Raw genomic sequence first — 20,367 nt, 5'->3', positions numbered from 1 at the left:
GGCTGCTACCTTTGACTGGGGGCATCTCTGATGAGGGATGCTGGCACCCAGGCTTAGGCCAGGAAACCAGGAGGGCCTTCTGCCATTGTCTTCTGGAAAGTGAAGAATGCATCGTCCAGACTTGAGCCCACTTACCCCAGGGACCGTGCGGATAAGCCTCACTTGGCTGAAGGACCAGAAGAAGGGGAGGGGCCAGGGCCAGCCCACGGCAGCTGGCCCACCCAGTGCCGGCAGGTGCTGTACTGACATGCTGTGGTTCTTTGTCTCCCCTCAAATCTCATCTTGAATTGTAATCCCCAGGTGTGGAGGGAGAGGCCTGGAAGGAGGTGACAGGATCACAGGGCGGTCTCCCTATGCTGTTCTTACGATCGTGAGTGAGGTATCACAAGATCTGATGGTTTTATAAGTATCTGGAAGCTCCTCCTTTGTTCATGCTTCTCCTTCCTGCTGCCACGTGAAGAAGGACATGTTTGCTTCCCCTTCCGCCATGATTGTAAGTCTCCTGAGGCCTCCTCGGCTATGTGGAACTGTGAGTCCATTAAACCTCTTTCCTTTATAAATTACAGAGCCTCGGGTATTATCTTTAAACCAGTGTGAAAACGAACTAATACATCTACTGTAGCTGAAAAACCGTGAGCCTAAACTTCCCAGGCCAAGCACCGTGAGATGGACAGACAGGGCCAGGCGGGGCTGTTCTGCTGTAAGCACTAGGCTGTATTTATCCCCTGAGGAGTGGTCTCTTAGGAGGTGCTTCTATCAGCCTCACTTGAGTCTTTGGTTCTGGGGACAGTGAGCAGCTATGGCCTGCACTGACAATCCGTGTTTGCTGTTCATACAGACTCTACAGCGCGTGCGGGTGCTCACTGCCCGTGGTGCGCCTGTCTGTGTGGTGGCATCCTCACCCAAGCCCCTGTCTTCCTCCTCTCACAAGAGCTTCCCATTTGCTGTCCTGCCTATTCTCTGCAGAATCAGAGCAATCTTGATTTTTAACGAGACGAGGTCTCACTCAGTCACCCAGGCTAGAGTGCAGTGGTGTGATCATGTCTCACTGCGGCCTCAACTCCCTGGGCTCACGCGATCCTCCCACTTCAGCCTCCCAAGCAGCTGGGATGATAGGCACACATCACCACGCCTGGCTAATTTTTACAAATCATTTGTAGAGATGGGGCCTTGCCAAGCTGGTCGCAAACTCCTGACCTCAAGCCATTCTCCCACCTTGCCTTCCAAAGTGCTGGGATGACAGGTGTGAGCCACCTCACCCGGCCACTACCCTGCCCTTTGACAGCTGAAAGAAGAAACCAAATTTTCCTTAGCTCAACTGGGGCCATTTCCCAATGGCTTCATCAGCAAGGAGCTGGTTGTTGGGCTGTCCAGGCCTCCCAAGCAGCACAGAAGTGAGGTGAGGAGGATTTCCTGTTGCTCCACTCTGCGGAGTTGGAGGATGACGTTTACTCTGCAAGAGAGATGCTCTGTAAGCACCTTAGGACGGCAGGGACCGTGATTCCAATGTCCTTCTGTTTTTTTCTTTAGAAACAGGGTTTTTCTCTGTCACTCCGCTGGTGTACGTGGCACAATCATCATTCCGAAGGAGCTGGGATTACAGGCGTATGCCATCATGAATGGTGATATTGTTGTAATTGTAGAGGCAGGGTCTTGAACTCCTGGCCTCAAGCTATCCTCCCACCTCAGCCTCCCAAAGTGCTGGGGTTACAGGCAGGAGCCACAGCACTGGGCTGCACAGTGATCTTTTGAATGAGCAAAATAGATCACATCACTGTCTTGCTTAAAGTCCTCTCAGTGACAGATTGTTCTACGTGGAATAAAATCCCAGGGCTGCCTGCATCGCTGCCTCCTTCTCTCTCGTTCCCACTGCCGAAGCCTTGCCTCTCCTGCAACCTCGCTCCTTCTTGCCTGAATGTTGTTACACCTGATATTCCCTCTGGGGTGCTCCTGCCCCACCACGCACACGTGGCTTCCCCAGGTCATCCCAGCCTCAGCTCAGTGTCCCTTCCGCACTCATCTGAAGTGACCCTCCGCAGACAGACTCCAGGCACTCCCCGCCACGCTGAGTTTTACCCCAGCGTTGATCACTATGGGGAATGACCGTATCTGTTCGCTCACTTACTCGCTAAGTTTTCGAGTTCTTCTCATCACCACAGAGTCGCTCGTATTAGACCAGCTGTCATGCAAACAATAATCACAAATTCTGCACAATATACAAAAGACTATGCGTAGAAGGCACTGGAAAGAGGCCCAGAGCAGGGAGAAACTGAAAGGGAGGCGATTTTCGGAAGCGGGAAAGGCACAGGTTGATTTTTAGTTTTGTTTTTATTTTGTTTTATTTTATAGAGACACAGTCTCACTCTGTGGTCCAGGCTGGAGGGCAGTGGTGTGATCTTAGCTCACTGCAGCCTCAACCTCCTGGGCTCAAGTGATCCTCCTGCCTCAGCCTCCCGAGTAGCTGGAACTACAGGCACATGCCACCACGTCCAGCTGATTTTTGTATTTTTTGTAGAGGCAGGATTTCACCGTGTTGCCCACGCTGGTCTCAAACTCTGGGATTCAAGTGATCCACTGCACTGGCTTCCCAATGTGCTGGGATTACAAGTGTAAACCACCACGCCCTGCCCAAATTTTTGGTTTTTATTGCTTTCACCTGAAGGCAGTCCCCAGTCAGCACTACTGCTGGTGCGAGGCCAGAAACCTGAAGTCTTACTGTGGCGAAATCAGAAAAGACTCTTCAGGATGACACCAGCAGCTAGAAAGCTATAAGGACGGCCAGGTGTGGTGGCTCACGCCTGTAATCCCAGCACTTTGGGAGGCCGAGGCGGGCAGATTGCCTGAGTCCAGGAGTACAAGTCCAGTCTGGCCAACATGTCAAACCCCATCTCTTAAAAAAAAGAAAAGGAAAGACAAATGTTAGAGGGGCCTACCAGAAAAGAGAGAATCATAGTGGGGGGACCCACATTTTGAAAGTGGCTCTATCAAACCTCTGGCTGACCGCCTAACTACACAACACACAGAGCAGACTCCAAGCAGCGCAGCTCAGCCTAAGAGAACCAGACAGACATGGTAGCGGCTGTCCAGCGGGCTAACTTCCTACTGAAACAAAAACTGACAAAGAAATCAGTATTCTTCAGATGTGCCCAACGGAACCCAGAGTCTGCCCAACAGATTGTTCACAAAGTCCAGGGTAGAATGCAAAATTATTAGACATTCCCATAAACAGGAAAATCGAATCCATCTTCAAGAGGAAAGTCAATCAATGGACACCAACCTCAAGTGGATTCAGATACTGACATTAGCTCAAGGTCCTAAAAGAAAATATTCGCTAAGTTTCCATTATTTATTGTTCACCCCTAGACTATGAGTCCCGTCAGGGCAGGAACCTTTTTGATTTTGTTCCTTGCAATATCTCCAGCACCTAGAATAGCAAACGGCCCATAGAAAATATCCCCCCTAAATGAACGTGGGGTAATGTGGGATTTTCCCCTGGATTTGAGGCCCCTCCTTGATGAAGTGAATGAGGACAGAGAACAAAATCATTACCATTCTCTTCTCAACAGAGGGCATGGTTTCATGGTCATGAATTAGTAGTAGCTGTTATAGACAAGTGACTTTGATCTCAGATTACTGCCAAAAAGAAAGCATGTAGAATAGCTATTCTGAAACTCAATGGTCACCATTTTTCCAAAAAAACCTCACGTTCTTCATGATTTATTAGAGTTTCTCTATATATAATATATATTACATAAATATATATAATTATTATATGTAAATATACCTGTGTGTGTATATACATACATCCATATTTGAGATGGAGTCTCGCTCTGTTGCCCAGGGTGGAGTACAGTGGTGTGATCTCAGCTCTCTGCAGTCTCCGTCCCCTGCCAGGTCCAAGTGATTCTCCTGCCTCAGCCTCCGGAGTAGCTGGGATTACCAGCACTTGCCACCACACCCAGCTAATTTTTTGTCTTTTTAGTAGAGACGGGGTTTCACCTTGTTGGCCAGGCTGCTCTCAAACTCCTGATCTCAGGTGATTTGCCCACCTCGGCCTCCCAAAGCGCTGGGATTACAAGTGTAAGCCACCACCCCACCTGTAATTATATATTTTAATAACTATATGTAATTATTATAGATGTAGATAATGTATATTTATACATTATATATTTATAGATTATATATATTTACACATAGTAATTATACATTTATAGATAATATATTTATCTGTAATTATGTTTTTATAATCATTATACATATTTTTAATAGATGCAATAGTCATATATATATATAAATTCTAGGACCTAGGTATTTAATTTGTGGTCAATTTATAACAGGATACACAAGGAAATTATGATGTTTAAGGTTAAACATAAAGTTTTATAGGGAGGTTAATGATTGAGGTGGCTGTTTAGGTTACCTGCTTTGTTTTCTGGATAAACGTTTTTCTGCCATGGTCAACGCTTGGGATGTGGCTACCCTTTGCCTGGACTTCACATGGAACCTGAAATACTCCCCTCCAGGGGCTTCTCAGCCTGCCCTTTCAATATCTAAGCACCTGCGGGCGCACGCGCTGACCAGTCAAAATGGACATGAGCCAAGCACCAACCAGTCAGAAGCGACGCCAGCTCTGACGAACTGGTCCGGCTGTACCTGCGTCCTACATGGCATGGTATTCCGGAACGTGTCCTGGTCACCTGTTCCCTGTTCTAAGAGGATTTCAGGACCACCTCCAGCTCTGCCAACTGTTAGAGCATATGGGGTTGCACTCAACCGGCAGCCCAGGACAACTGCCCTCCAAGTTTTTGTCTAGGAGAATTATCTCAAAATTCCTCACCCAGTGCTCACAGTGTTGGAAAAATAACTACCCAGGGAGTGAAGCCAAGAGAGTTTTCTCGTGTGTGTGTGTGTGTCAGATGGAGTCTCACTCTGTTGCCCAGGCTGGAGTGCAGTGGCTCAATCTTAGCTCACTGCAACCTCCACCTCCCAGGTTCAAGAGATTCTCCTGCTTCAGCCTCCCGAGTAGCTGGGGTTACAAGCCTGTACCACCACACCCAGCTAATTTTTGTATGTTTAGTAAAGATGAGGTTTCATCATATTGGCCAGGCTGGTCTCGAACTCCTGACCTCAAATGATCCACCAGCCTCAGCCTCCCAAAGTGCTGGGATTACAGCATGAGCCACAGAGACTGGCACCAATCTATTTTTCTTAACCACCAATAAAGCTGTTATTAGCAGTGGGCCACCCAGGCTTTTGCCTCCAGTAAATGCACAGGGTCTGATGTCACGGACTCTGTGTCCTCCCCTCACTCCTGGCTCCATCCTTGCCTTTCTGGCCTGGTTCTCCCTTTGTCTATTTATTTTTCATTTAATTATGTCCTGCAGTTGGATACTCATCTCTGCACACCACCCTGCATCCTCCCTGGAAGAGGTGGAGAACACATAAACGGATCCTAAGTATTGGGTTTCTGCGGTGCACCAGGGCTCTCTGAAGTCGGCTCCTTTATGACATGCTTCAGCAAGCACCAGCTCTCACATCAGCAATTTCACTGTCTTTGAAAACCAGGAGATCACTCTGCCTGGGCAAAGGGACGGTGCTGGCAAACGGACTCGATGTTGCTGCGTTACGTATTCACGTAATCGCCTTATCTTCTGGATACCACATAAGGGGAGGCGGGAAAAGAACAGGGCCACGGCTCTGTTTGAATCCAAACATGGGTTGCTCTTTCTACACACCCCATGGACCATCTTCAGGCTCAAGGGCAGAAAAGGGAAGACTCAGGGCATTGGACAATCTCACTGGAGCTTAGGTGTCTTAAATTTCTGCTGGTATAATTCCGTTTTCCTCCGAATCAGTGACGACAAGAGGGAAAGGAACCTGCCCCTGGCAGCAGTCTTTGACATACTGATCGCCCTCCAGCAGCCCCCTGACCAGGTAGCAGCCTGAACTGCCTCAGGGCCAGGAAAATAGATTAACTGCCATCCACACAAGAGCAGCACATCCACAAGATAGCAGGAATTCCACCAAGGGGTCTCCTCCCAACTCTTGGCATGTATCAGCTGTGCCGTATAAACAGGAACGAAATAGAAACAGGGGAATAAAAAACCCAAGAGTCTCCCACACTGCCCTTGAGTTTTTCAGTTTACCATGGACTCCACATATTATGCCAAGGCTGGGAGCCCCCCAGGATCAGGATACAATGCCCTGCTACCCCACCCTGGGTGCTTGCAGCTGTTAAGTGGAAATCCATAGAAACCCCAAGAAAAACACCTGAGCACAGTGGCAGAGGCTCCAGAAAACTCTCAGCCTTGGCATTTGGGAATTATTCTGAGCTCTGCCTCCCAGCTTCTTCAGCAGAAGCATCTCAGGCTTCAGATGAATGTACAACCTAGCTGGGTCTCGCGGTGGCAAGGATCCAGGGCTAGAAAACCAATGCAGATGCTGCCATCCGCTGAAAGGGAGGCCTTATGGGATCTGATTCCAAATGAAATGTGCCTCGGAGACGGGACACAGGGGATCACGCCTGCAATCCAGAGCTTTGGGAGGCCAATGTTGCCTTGGGCCAGGAATTCCAGACCAGCCTGGGCAACATAAAAAGGCCCCATTTCTCTAAAAAAAATAGTAATAATAATTAGCCAGGCATGGTGGTGGCACACACCTATAGTCTCAGCTACTCCGAAAGCTGAGGAAGAGAATTAACTGAGCCCAGGAGTTCAAAGCTGCAGTGAGCTGTGATCATGCCACTGCACTCCAGCCTGGGTGACAGAGTGAGACTGCACATTGGATTGCACAAATCACTTCCCGTTTTCCAGTCCACTCTCTGCTTTCCACCTCACCCCCAAATCAAGGAAGAGTGTTTAATGTTAACAAATAGGGCTGGCCGCTGTGGCTCACACCTGTAATACCAACACTTTGGAAGCCCAAAGTGGGTGGATCACGAGGTCAGGAGTTTGAGGCCAGCCTGACCAATATGGTGAAACCCCGTCTCTACCAAAAATACAAAAATTAGCCTGGTGTGGTGGCGGGCACCTGTAATCCCAGCTACTCGGGAGGCTGAGGCAGGGGAATTGCTTGAACCTGGGAGGCGGAGGTTGCGGTGAGCCAAGATTATGCCACTGCATTCCAGCCTGGGCAACAGAGCGAGACTCCGTCTCAAAAAAAAAAAAAAGGAAAATAACATTTCTTCTTTTTTAGGATAAAAATAATTTACAGGCCGAGCATTGGTGGCTCACACCTGTAATGCCAACACTTTGGGAGGCTGAGGCGGCAGGTCACGGGATCAGGAGTTCAGACCAGCCTCGCCAACATGGTAAAACCCCATCCTACTAAAAATACAAAAATTAGCTGGCGTGGTGGTGCGCACCTGTAATACCAGCTACTTGGGAGGCTGAGGCAGGAGAATCATTCGAACCCAGGAGGCGGAGGTTGTAGTGAGCCGAGATCACAGCATTGCACTCCAGCCTGGGTGACATTGCAAGGCTCTGTCTCAAAAAAAAATTTTTTTTACAAAGAATGGTAGAATTAGTTACCGGAGAGATCTTTCCAGGAGAGGTAGTAAGGTGAGCTTTCTTAGCTATAAGACCATGGAGGGCTCCCACATCCTAAGTGCTAAGGACTAAAAGCATCACTCTTTCTGAAAACGAGTGGTCCTCCACCTCCCCACAGAGCAGAACAGCAGGAGAAACTTTCTTGCTGCATTTCTGCACTTCATGGGAGGCCCAGACAGTCAATAACCAGCTCGTTGCTGATGAGGCAATCAGGAAATGGCCCTAGTTGAGCTAAGGAAAATTTGGCTGCTTCTTTGGGTTTTCAAAAGTCAGGGTAGGGGCCACTCATGGTGGCTCACGCCTGTGATCAGGAGGCTGAGGTGGGAGGATTACTTGAGGCTAGGGGTTTGAGACCAGCCTGAGCAACATAGCAAGACCCGGCCACTGAAAAAGAGAAAGCTGTGTTTGTTTTTTTTTAAATTAGCTGGATGTAGTGGCATGTGCCTGTAGTCCTGGCTATTCAGAAGGTTGAGGTGGAAGGGTCACGAGCTCAGGAATTCAAGGCTGCAGTGAGCCATGATTGCACCATTGCACTCCAGCCTGGGCAACAGAGCAAGATCCAGTCTCTAAGGGGAAAAAAGGCAAGAAATAGGAGACGCCCAAAGGATTATAAATTGTTCTATTATAAAGACACGTGCACACGTATGCTCACTGTGGCACTGTGTACAATAGCAAAGACCTGGAACCAACCCAGATGCCCATCAGTGATAGACTGGACAGGGAAAACGTGGCACATATACACCATGGAATACTACGCAGCCATAAAAAACGATGAGTTCGTGTCCTTCATAGGGACATGGATGAACCTGGAAACCATCATTCACAGCAAACTGACAGAAGAACAGAAAACCAAACACCACATGTTCTCACTCATAGGTGGGTGTTGAACAGTGAGAACACGTGGACACAGGGAGGGGAGCATCACACACTGCAGTCGGTTGGTGGGGAATGGGAGGGACAGCAAGGGGTGGGGAGGGATAACACGGGGAGAAATGCCAGATATAGGTGACGGGGGGATGGAGGCAGCAAACCACACTGCCATGTATGTACCTATGCAACAATCCTGCATGATCTGCACATGTACCCCAGAACCTAAAGTACAATTTAAAAAAAAAAAGAAAGAAAGAAATAGGAAACCAGCCAGCAGAGATAACGGAGGAGAATGTGGTGGGAGCTCATCTCCAACAGCTTTCCTGGGCTTGAACGTTCTGTCCCCAGACCAGCGAGGGTGAGTAACTGTGCCTCCGAAGTGTAAACACTGGAGAGACGCAGGGCCCCATTCATCCACGCCTCCCTTGGCCGCAGGGGCCTCCTGGAAGTGGACAGATGGGTTTTCTTCCCCTGGGACCACAATGTGCAGGCCTGGAGGGCCTCAGGCAGCATGGGAGGGAGGCAGCAGCCGCGGCGGACAGGCCAGCAGTGCTCGGAGAATTTGTGAATGTGCTGTCCCATTTAGGACTCTCTGGAGAATTCCAGGAGCCAACCCTCAGCCGCCGTTTGACAGAGCCACTTTTCATCTTCCCTGGCTTCGGCACAAGCAAATGCACACAGGCGAAAATCAGTTAATAACTATGCACATTTTCTAATAAATTTTAACAATTTAAGAGTGCGGTACAGCTTTATTATAGCTTTTATTTCACTACACTAATTCAGCGCGTAATAACCTGCCAGAAACACAGAATTCACTTGACATATGCTCTGAGTGCCAAGGTAATGGAATAAGCTCAAGAGGAGTCTTGGGTCTCACCCAGCTGGGCGCTCCCCGTTCCCTTGGGGAGTGGCGAAGGGGCACTGGCCTGAGTGCCTGCAAGGGAAATGTGACCTATGACACGCTCCCCAGCCTGGGGCCGCATGGCCAGCTTCCCTGTGGTTTGCTTTCCATGGAAGGCAGGAAGCCGTAGAAGCACAGGCTGTGCTGTATTTAATGACAGCCTGGTTCCTGGGATCAGTCCCAGAGCTCAGGCTGCCACACTGCTGATAGGGCTTGGCCGTGTCCCCACCCAAGTCTCATCTTGAATTGCAGCTCCCATAATCCCTGCGTGTCTGGGAGGGACCCACTGGGAGGTCACTGAATCATGGGGGTGGTTCCCCCGTACTGTTCTCATGACAGTGACTAAGTCCCAGGAGGTCTGATGCTTTTACAAGGGGGAGCTTCCCTGCACAAATTCTCTCTAGTCTGCTGCCATGTAGGCAGCCTTGTGCCTTTCAGCTTCTGCCCTGATTGTGAGGCCCCTCCAGCCACGTGGAACTGTAAGAAGTCCATTAAATGTCTTTTTAACTTACCCAGTCTCAGGTATGTCTTTATTAGCAGCGTGAGAACAGACAAATACGACTGCATTCCTTGAGTCTCTTGGTGACTAGGTGAAATGGTGCTGATCTTCGTGGGCCTGGCAGCTGGCCACCCACACCTCATTCAGGCCTGACCCAAGGGAAACAAGCTCAGGTGACAGAAGAAGATGCTTGCTTCCAGGGGCCCCAGCCTAGCCTTTCTGCCTCCCTCCCTGCCTGCTCTGGGCACACCCCCTCTTGAATAATGTTCTCCAAGTGTGGCACTCTGAGAAGCAGCCTCAGCGTCACCTGGGAAAGCTGCTGAAGCTGCAAATTCTTAGCCTCTTCCCAGCTCTACTGAACCAGAAATTCAGAAGGGGTGGGGCCTAAGAAATCTGTGTCTTGACAAAACCTCTAGATGAGCCTGGGCAACATAGCGAGGCCTCGTCTCTACAGAAAATAAAATATTAGCCAAGCGTGGTGGCACATGTCTGTAGTCCCAGCTGCTTGGGAGGCTAAGCAGGGAGGACTGCTTGAGCCAAGGAGGTTAAGACTGCAATGAGTTGTGATTCCATCACTGCACTCCAGCCTGGTGACAAAGTGAGATCCTGTCTCAAAAAGAAAAAAAAAAGGAACCTCTAGATGATTTTGGTGCATGCTGAAATTTTAGAAACACTCAAGTTTTAGAGATTCGGAGGGAGAGTTGTGAAAATGCCTGCAAGTGCAGAGTTCTGGAAATACAGTCAAGTAGTCTGGAGATCCGGGGTGCAGCTCCGCTGTTCTCTCTTACCTTTCCGAAAACCATGGGTCTCAGTTTTTTCATTTGGAAAATAAAAACACAAGGTGGACACTCACTAAGTGTGTGAGTGCGCACACACGCGTACACACACGCACACAAACACGCACACACACACGCACACTTGCGCGCATGCACACACACGCACACATGCGCGCACACGCACGCACACATGCACACACGCGCACACACATGCAAATGTATCTAGGTTTTTGCTTGCTTTAACTATCTTTTCTCTCCTCTTTATCTTTTGCCTTCCTTTCTTCCTTTCCTTCCTTCCTTCTTTCCTCCCTCCCTCCCTTTTTACTTTTTCTTTCCTTCTTTCCTTCCTTTCCTCCTCCCTCCCTTCCTCCTTCCCTTTCTTCCTCCCTCCTTCTCCTTCCTCCTTCCTTCTCTTTTTCTCTTTCTTTCCTTCTTTCTCTCTCTTTTTGAGACAGTCTCACTCTGCTGCCTAGGTTGGAGAGCAGTGGTGCAATCACGGCTCCCCGCAGCCTTGACCTCCTGAGTTCCAACGACCCTCCCACCTCAGCCTCCCAAGCAACTGGTTCTATAGGTGTGCACCACCACACCCAACTCATTTGTTTTTCTGTTTATTTTTTGTAGAGATGAGGTCTTGGTATGTTGCCAGGCTGGTCGAAACCCCTGACCTCAATCAAGCAATCCCCCTGCCTCAGCTTCCTGAGTAGCTGATTCTCCCAGCTGTAGTCCCACACACCACTATGTCTGGCTAATTATTTTTATTTTTGTTTTTTGTAGAGATGGATTCTTGCTACGTTGCCCAGGCTGGCCTTGAACTCCTGGACTCAAGCCATCCTCCCACCTAAGCCTCCCAAAGTGTTGGGATTACAGACATCAGCCTTGCCTGTATTTCTTGACTACCTATCTCTCCAAAACATGACTAAGTCTCTTTCATTCTATCAAGAAATAAACAAAATCCTTCCTTATGTTTTGCAAGGTCTTCTAACCTGCCATCTTTTCTCTCCCTCCCGTGAGAACAGACCGTCTTAAAATCGTAGTCTCCGGGTGGAGGCGTCACAGCAAATCTCTCACTCCCTCCTTGACCTCTTCCCGCAATCTGACTGCTGCCTTCCTCACTCCAGGAACCTGGCTGGCTGCCTCCTGCTTTCTAACTCCGAGGGACACTTCCTGGCCTTATGTTGCTTCATCTCACTGGCACTTAACATTCCATCCTCTCCAGATTCCACCTTCTGACTGCCCCTGGTTGGGCTTCAATCAGCGCAAGTAACTGCCACTCTTCGTGTTTTTATCCTTAGTTTATAAGTCTATATTTTACCTTTTGGTACACACACATACATTTGCATGCTCTCCAAAGTATGTTATGGAAAGGGGCAAGGTAGAGGCCACCTAACTTTTCAGCATTCCTTAAGTGAAACCTCAGAAGAAAATCCAGTTGACCCCCAAACCCTGTGGGGGTTAGGGGTGCTGCTCCCCCTACTCCAGTCAGTTGAAAATCTGCACACACCTTTTTTTTTTTTTGGAAACAGTGTATCACTCTGTTGCTAAGCTGGAGTGCAGTGTGCCATCACAGCTCTCTGCAGCCTCCTGGGCTCAGGTGATCCTCCTGCCTCAGCCTCCTGAGTAGCTGTAACTACAGCCACACGCCATCATAACTAGTTAATTTTTAAAATTAATTCTAGAGATGAGGTTTCACCATGTTGCCCAGGCTACCCTCAGCTTATGCAATCCTCCTGCCTCTGCCTCCCAAGGTCCTGGGATTACAGGCATGAGCTCCTAGCCCAGTCACGTATGACATTCGAATCTCCAAAAACCTGACTGCTAATACCCTACTGTTGACTGGATAAGCCTTACTGATAACGTAAACAGTTGATCAACACATATGCTGCGTGTTAGATGTAATATATTCTGTATTCTTACAATACAGTAAGCTAGAGAAGAGGAAATGTTATTGAAATACCATGAAGAAGAAAAAATACACTGACTTCATTAAAAGGAAGCGGATCATCATAAAGGTCTTCATCCTTGTCTTGCTCACCTTGAGGAGGCTGAGGAGGAGGAAGAAAAAGAGGGCTGGTCTTGCTGTGACAGGCATGGCGGTGGCAGAAGCAGATCCATGTATAAGTGGCCCTTACGGTTCAAACTCGTTTTGTTCAAGGATCAAACTGTATTCTTTTTGAATTAAATGCCAGAAAGCTTTGGTTTTCCTTGAGGAACTAGCATATCATCTCACAGACAACAAAACTCCGAAAGCAATTCCCAAAATAGCTTAAAGCAGGCAAACGGTTCATGTCGGTCCCTGGGGAGGGAGCCAACGGGAACTGATCACGGGAGTGGCACTGGGGCGTGGGCCGGGCCCTATTTCTTGGTCTGAGCCCTGGTTAGGTAGCACCCAAAACCCAAATATGTACTGACCCATACAATTATGATCTGACAGAATAGGTAATTTTTTTAAAGAAATTCTCATTTCCGTTTTCTGACCGGAAAGTTCTGATCAGATTAGTGGCTCGACTGTATTCTTACAGAATTTCATAACCAGCCAGGCACAGTGGCTCATGCCTGTAATCTCAACACTTTGGAAGGCCAAGGTAGGAGGGTCACTCGAGGCCAGGAGTTTAAGACCAGCCTGGACAACATAGTGAGACTTTGTCTCTCAAAATTAAAACAAAGTAGAATCTGACAAGGCACAGTGGCTCACGCCTGTAATCCCAGCACTTTGGAAGGCTGAGGCCGGCGGATCACTTGAGGCCAGGAGTTCAAGATCAGCCTGGCCAACATAAGGAAACCCCATCTCTACTGAAAATGCAAAAATTAGCTGAGTGTGGTGGCTCTCGCCTGTAATCCCAGCTACTATGGAGGCTGAAACAGGAGACTGGCCTGAACTCAGGAGGCAGAGGTTGCAGTGAGCCGAGACCACCACTATACTCCAACAGCAACAGAGTGAGACTCTGTCTCAAAAACAAACAGTAATGAAAATGAAATGAAATAGAATCTTATGACCTTTATTTCTGCATTCTGCTTTCTGTCTTGATCTTGCTCCTCTGTTCTAAATTATATTTTAGAATACAAACTTTTAGCACAAAATGTTATATGTTTAGTTTATGATCATATATTTTATATTTCATTATATATACATGTCAAAAATGGTATCCAAAATGCTTTACAGGAGTAGACAAGTTATAAATAAATATTCTTTCGAGTATGGTAAAAACTGTCTTTTGTTTCCACATTCTTTATGCCTGGCATACAGCAGTTGCTTGATTAATGCCGAAAGAAAGAAAAGTTTATCTGTGAAGAAAAAGAGAACAACAGAACAAAAGTTAAGGGAGTCCGTGGAAGCTAAGGGAAGGTTCTTTTTGAGATGAGAAAGATCTTAGCAGACCTATAGGGAAGCGAGAAGAAGCCAGGAGAAAGAGACATGTTAAAAAATGGGAGAATGAGGGTCGGGCGCGGTGGCTCACGCCTATAATCCCAGTACTTTGGGAGGCCGAGGCAGGAGGATCACCTGAGGTCAGGAGTTCGAGACCAGACTGGCCAACATGGTGAAACTCCCTCTCTACTAAAAATATATAAATTAGTCGGGCATGGTGGCATGTGCCTGTAATCTCAGCTACTTGGGAGGCTGAGGCAGGAGAATCGCTGGAGCCTGGGAGGCAGAGTTTGCAGTGAGCTGAGATTGCACCACTGCACTCTAGTCTGGGCAACAGAGCAAGACTCCATCTCAAAAAAAAAAAAAGGGAGAATGAGCTATGAGTCTTGGTGCCAGGAGAGACGAGGACGTAGAACATAGAAAGGGGGCAAATCATCCTGAACAAGGAAGAAGGAAGACACCTGCTTCTCAGCCTCCTGGGCGGCTTTCTGGTCATCTTTTCCCTGTAAATAGCTGTGACGCCTCAGGACTCAGTCCTTCGGCCCTTCCCTCTCCCGATGATCTCATCCAAGACGGCTTTAAATACCATCTGTACGCTGACGATTCCAAGGCTGTCTCCAGCCCAGATCTCTCCCGTGAACCCCGGACTGCCCACTCAACATGTCCACCAGGAGCCTCCACAGACGTCTCTCCCAAACCTGCTCCGCCCACAGCTGGCCCCGTGTCAGGCCGAGGAAGTTTGAGTCATCCTCGAGTCATCTCACACAAGTCTCCCAGCCGTCAGCACGTCCCATCGCCTCCATCCTGGGGAAGCAAAGCGCTCAGCATCCAAGCATCCAGCAGAGCTCCCCACGGTACCCCGCTGGCCAGCCCCCATAGCCTCTCGCCTGGGTTATATGTTCACCTCCTGGCTGGTCATCCTGCCCCCACCTTGCCCACCCACAATCTTTCCTCAACACAGCAGTGAGGAGGATCTTTTTCAAATGTTTAAAGCCCAGCACTGCCTCCCATCTCACTCAAGGCAAAAGCCACCATTCTTACAACAAAGCCTCCCAGAGTGTTCATTCTGCGGCCATCTTCGTTGATTTGTGATTGCATTTTATTTGGGGTTGCACACGCACCCCCACGCCTCATCGCTGTTGGGACCTCACCCTCCTCCTCGGCTGCCTTTCTCCCATGGCGTGCGTCACCAACGTGCTATGTACAATTTAACTTTCCGTGTCTTACTGTTTTGTCTTCTTCACTGCCTGGGAGTCCCACAAGAGCGGGGATTTTTTATGTTGTGTCCCCGCCACGTCCCCGGTGCCCAGGACACAGCTTGGTATAGGATTGATGCTCAGTGCGTAGTTGTTAAATTCAATTTTCCAAGGTAATTCCGTTTCTTAAAAACCTTCATCGACTCCATGTCCTTCAAAATGAAGTCCCCTCTTTCAGGCACCCAGAGTCCCTTGGGATCTGACCCCTGCCAGCTCTTCAGCTTCTTCTGTCGTCACACGACCCCCCGTAGCAGTCAGACAGATTTGCTCACTCCCTCTAGTGTGTCTTTCGCCTCTGTTCTTTGCACACGTAGCTTCTTCAGCCGAGGATGTGACCCCATGGCCTCCTCTGCTGGGACTCCGTCTGGGGATCATCTACTGGATCATGATCCCAAGGCCAAGGTCATTATCCTCCCACAGTCCACCGGACTCGTGCCTCTCATAGCCTATGACACCTACTATTTTTTTTTTTTTGATACAGAGTTTTGCTCTTGTTGCCCAGGCTGAAGTGCAGTGGTTCAATTTCGGCCCACTGCAACCTCCACCTCCTGGGTTCAAGCAATTCTCCTGCCTCAGCCTGGCAAGTAGCTGGGATTATAGGCACCTGCCACCACGTCTGGCTAACTTTTGTATTTTTGGTAGAGACAGGGTTTCACCATGTTGGCCAGGCTGGTCTTGAACTCCTGACCCGGATGACGCACCCACTTCAGCCTCCCAAAGTGCTGGGACGACAGGACACACACTATTTACCCACCTATCCCTTTACTTGAGAATAGGGGCAGCCAATCTCATGTAGGTGCCTCCAACCCCTAGCTAGAGAGACCCTCTGTGAATGTCAGGTGCTGGTGCTGGTATTCGTTTTGATGATGATGACTGTCTTTGATATATACATATATATATTTTTTTGAGACCGAGTTTCTCTCTTGTCGCCTGGTTGGAGTGCAGTGGTGCAATCTAGGCTTACTGCAACCTCTGGAAGGTGGCGGTTGCAGTGAGCAGAGATCTCACCACTGCACTCCAGCCGGGCAACAGAGCGAGCGAGACTCCATCTCAATCAATCAATCATTTAAATATATATATATATATATATATATATATATATATAATCAATGGGTCTCCCCAGTAGGTACTAAGTGTCTCTACGCAAATCAGCTCACCCTTTCTAATGGACTGATGTACTGACAGACTCGTTCTATGCACCAGAGTAACAGTTGGAGTTCCTCCTTCCATTCAGAGCTGCTCTCCCCTTTCAGAGCCTCTTCTTCAAAGCATGAAAAGAAGGAAGCTGCACATGAAGACGGGAGCTGCCAGCAATGAGACGCTCCTGGGGCACTCCTGGGGTCCGCGGGCACGTGGTACGGGTTCCAGCGCAGGAGACATTCTTTTTTATTACAGTTCAAATTGCCCCACAAATGGATACACCTTAATCCAGATTTATTACAGTCACGAGGCTCTTTGATCTAACTGGCTCGGCTGTATTTCTTAAGTCAACTGAGTGAGAATTGGTTTTGCTTAGTCATTAAAAGCCACCTACACTGAAGGTTACGTGTCCACAGGCCAGCGTGTATTCATTCAATAAACTTTTATATTGCTCTCATGCCAGGCCAGGCCCTGTGCTAGCTTTTGGGAGACAGACAGTGACAGGGAAGAGGTCATATCTACCCTCAGAAAAGGCACAGTCCAGCGGTCAGTGCGGGAGTCACCGCAGCTATTTAAACAGTGCAGTCCCTTGTGTTAGTGTTGACTGAATTCAAGGCAGCCGCACTTGAAAGAGGAAATACTCCTTTATACCAGCTACATGCACAGACTTTAGCTAAATGACTCCGTTGAATCCTGACAACGTTCCCATATCACAGACGGAGACACTGACGCCCAGTGAGATTCATCACCAGCCCAGGCTACATGCTCTTGTGTGATGAAGCCGAGATTCCAACGAAGGCCTGTTAGTCCCCAAAGGCCATGCCTCTCCCACCACCCTGTAAGCCAAGAGCCCGCCAAGGCCATTAAAGGAAGGTCAGTGGACCACGGTGTCGTGGGGATTGAGGGACAGGAGAGATTGATGGGTGAAACACCACCGCCATTAAAAAGGAAGGTCAGCGGACCTCAGAACTGCACAAAGTGGCCAGGTCTAAACAAACTCCACTGGCACCTGTTTACAGCTTCGTGAAAGCCAGCAGCCACCCGGTGAATTAAACACACACACACACACACACACACACACACACACACACACCATTAACTTGAAAAGAAAATTTGACGCAAAGCAACAGTCTACTTAATTACTTCTTGTTAATGTGCCCAGCTGGTCCAAGAACACAGTTATCCCAAGCCCCTCTTGGCTTCCCCTAGAAAGTTGGAGAAGGGTGTTGACCCTTGGGCCACCAGGCAGCAGAGGAAGAAGTGCTGACAGCTGTGTAGATGACGTTTCTCCACGGAACCGTCTGTGAGCTCAGGGAACTCGCCTCGGTCCACTTACATCCCCAGCTCCTGGAGAGAACCTGACCCTCACAGAGCAGCTGAGAGCACGGCCTTTAAAAAGGACCTCAAAACCCCAATGCCACCCTGCCAAAGCCTCCTTCCTCCAATCAGCACGACCAAGGCCTCCATGTCCAAGCTCCTCTTTGCAGGAAGCATCTCTCCCGAGGTTCCTCCTTTAGAATCTTTAAATCAGCCACACAGATCCACCGACGGGCATGAGCTAAGAATTCACCCCACCAGGAGCTTCACTCCCAAACTCACAATGATTGCCTCTCCTAACCGGAGGGTTTCTGACACAGCGGAGATTTAGATGATTCAGATCAAACAAAACGCATTGCACCCCCAGTGTCTGGGAAGCAGACAGGCTGACTTCCAGGACATTCACCCAGAGAAAGTGCCCATCCTTGGCCACGGGATTGCAAAGGGATTTAGCTGCAAATACATGTTCATGGGAACAGTTCAGGACTCTGCAGGCAATCACTTCGGGGGGAAATCCCTACTCACGTGAGCTGTGTTTTGGCTCAGATCCCTCTCCAGACTTGAATGGGGATGTTAACCACTCAGCATTTTAAAGCCCTTGGACAATTCAGTAAAGCACTTTCCCTCTCAAGCTCCTCCCCCAGCTGGGGAATTGGAAGTCCTTAGAAGCCCTGTTCCCACACGCCCCTGGGACCCCTGGAGACTCAGGACCCCCGTCACTCAGGACGATGAAAACGCCTCCGTCTACCTGAGTCTGACTTTCAGGGATGTCTGTGAAGTCGTGTCTAGCTGATAGGAAGGAAATCTTTCCTTTGGGTATGACTCGGGAAGAGCATTTCGCCCAGAAGACACCCCGTGGGGGTCAGAGACAAATCAATGACAGATTTACAGATAGGTGTTCCCTGGGCCCAAGTACAATTCACACAACGCAACATTCAAAAAAGATAAATCTCCTCCTTCTCTCTGCCAGGCTAGAGCAGGTTCCTGAATCAAAATAACTCTGCCACCGAACCTGAGACTCCGCTAGAAGTGAGCTTCCTCAAAAGGTACAAGGGACAGGGTCAGGAATTCCGGAAATCATACAGCAAGCATTTGAAGAAGCAGCGTTCAGAAAGTAAAGAGCGGGGGAGAATGAGGGCAGGGGCGGGGAGGGGGACAGGTGTCGCGGCCAGACCTTCCTCTGGGACGATTTACAGGGAGAAAGTTGTATGGAATGAGTTTTCCAGTAACGCAGGAGCGCAGCCACACGGCCATCTTCCCGGCCAGCGGCAGGGCATCCATGTGGTAAGCAGGTCAAGTCAGGGTTATGCCCTTTTCATCATCTCCAAGGGGAAGGGACCCAGCTGGGAGGAAGCAGTTTTGCACGAGCCAGAGCTGAAAGAAGCGTGCTTCCCCGCTCCTGCAAAGCACTTTGACAGCTGGGTGAAGCTAGGGCCAAAACAAACACGCCAGGAGCCACCTCCAGATCTTCCTACCCCTCCCCTTCCTCCGAAACCCAGGAAAACTTGATTCTGTCTCAACTAAACACAAGCTGGGAAACTGGAGAGGAGGAAGAGGGGAAGAGGAAAGCAGAGGGGGAAGGCAGGCAGCATCCATGCAGTCAGTGGTAGCACTGACTTAGAGCCACACAAGCTTCACAGTGTCATCGGCAAGGGTCATACCTCCTGCTGATCTCGGTGGCAATTCTCCAAGATCCATGGCTGGGAGTTCAGGAGAACCTCTAAGCCATCAGGAAGGAGCAGAGCACTGCAGCTCCCCAGAATGACGGACCGGGGCGAGCTTTAATTAACAGGGTCTGATGCCTCTTCTTTTTTGGTAACTGAGCAGATTTAAAGGGCTAGAGTCCCAATTTGAAGGGTGCCAGTGCTGCTGCTGCCGTGGCTGCTGCCGTGTCTGCGCTGGCTGCTGCTCCCGCTGCTGGGAAAGCTTCCTGCAGCCGGCTCACTCTGGCAAGGAAACAGGACTGGGAAGGTGGAAAAGTGCGGCCAGAAACACCGGAGCCTCCCGGGCTGCACGGTCTGAATCGGAACCACAGGACTGTGGACCCAGGCACTGCCTACCCCAGGGAGCACCAGTGTCCTGCTCACTGTCCTCCAGACCGAGGGAAAGAGCTGGGCTCCGTGAAGGCAGGGGACACCAGTGACACCCTCTTCAGACACAGAACTGCACAGGACACAGCCTGGGGAAAGTGGGAAACCTGGTCTATATTGTGTGCCCCTCTCCTGAGAGTATCGCCACTTATGTAAGCTGAATGCACACACACCCGGCCATCCACACACACACGTGCCTACCCATTATACATACGCACCCGCCCACACACACATACACACACACATCTGCCCATGCACAAACATGCCTGCCCATGCACGCACACACACACACATCTGCCCATGTACACACACACCTGCCATGTACACACCCATGCCTGCCTGTTATACATACACACTGGCCCATGCACACACACACCTGCTTGTGCACACTCACATGTCTGCCATGCACACACACGCCTGCCATGCACACACCCATGCCTACTTGTTATACATACACACTGGCCCATGCACACACACACACCTGCCCATGTACACACACACCTGCCATGCACACTCACATGCCTGCCATGCACACACACCTGTTCATGTACACACACATGCCTGTCCATGCATATGCATACACATGCCTGCCTATGTACACACATAC

General features: G+C 49.4%; 1 protein-coding gene across 2 annotated transcripts in view; it reads right to left on the bottom strand.

Moving 5' to 3' along the window:
* Positions 1-19,593, bottom strand: part of CALN1 (calneuron 1) — a 623,445-nt gene extending 603,852 nt beyond the window's left edge. Inside the window, exon 1 of one of the 2 annotated variants that reach the window (XM_017509722.2) lies at positions 19,332-19,593. The gene's annotated coding sequence lies outside the window, so the exon portion shown is untranslated. The remainder of the gene's footprint in view (positions 1-19,331) is intronic. The other variant, XM_017509721.2, reaches the window with a different exon arrangement.
* Between the last annotated feature and the right edge of the window lie 774 nt (positions 19,594-20,367).

Source organism: Cebus imitator, unplaced genomic scaffold, assembly GCF_001604975.1.
Source record: "Cebus imitator isolate Cc_AM_T3 unplaced genomic scaffold, Cebus_imitator-1.0 Scaffold419, whole genome shotgun sequence".
NCBI lineage: Eukaryota > Metazoa > Chordata > Mammalia > Primates > Cebidae > Cebus > Cebus imitator.
This window is presented reverse-complemented; position numbering and strand designations above follow the sequence as displayed.